Here is a 960-nt window from a genome sequence, read left to right on the forward strand (position 1 = left end):
TTAATTATCACATAAAATAATAATATTGAAGTTATTATTAAGTAATTATTAGTTAAGTAATTATTTTATTGGCAGAATATGGTTAATTAATTATATGAAGTATTGTGTTTGTAAGGTATTGGATACTCATTGCTATCTCTTATTCGATAGTATTTGTAGTTCCTAATATTATTAATAATTATGCTCTAGTACGCGAAAACATTTATGAAAGATATTTTAATACGAGTATTAAATTATTTTATAATTGGGTTTCATCAGGTTTAACTTATGGTGTTTGATATTAATTTTATCTTTGATTAGTCTATATAACAATAGATATAGTATCTATTGTAATATTCTATATTAAATATAAACAGTTTTCATGTATTAGAGCGAAGATAAGAACTGTAATTGAATCACAGCTTGTTACGATCTAAGTAACTTGAATGTTTGATACATTGTGTATTTTAAAATTTTAGATTTAAGGTATAATAATAATCACATAGAGAATTAGTAGTTAGAGAGCGTCAGTTTTGCATAAAGTGAATTTATATTTTTAATTTATTTTATTATTAGACGTAAGTAAGTATTAATAATTATTTTTATCAGGTATTGTATTGTAGACATTAAAAGAATACCTATGTCAGTTTTATTTAAAATTATAAAGTTCATATTTTGCTTTATAAATAATAATAAGTTTAATTTAGTTCAATGATGAGGAGGTCAGACTATTTAATCGCATACCTACTAAGTTTTAGCGCGTCTGATTTGCACAAAGTGAATTTTATATAATTTAATATTACCTATTGACTTATTTACTATAATCGTAGTTATTTTATAGACGTTAAGTTTTTACTGCATTATCACTCATAGTTTAAGATAATATAAGAAGACGTTTTTTATTTAATAGGTATATTTTGCCAGATCTGAAACAAACGCGTCCTCTTGTTTCAAATTTGGATAAAATAAATACTGTAACCA

Source organism: Maniola jurtina, chromosome 8 (assembly GCF_905333055.1).
Source record: "Maniola jurtina chromosome 8, ilManJurt1.1, whole genome shotgun sequence".
In the NCBI taxonomy this organism is placed as follows: Eukaryota; Metazoa; Arthropoda; class Insecta; order Lepidoptera; family Nymphalidae; genus Maniola; species Maniola jurtina.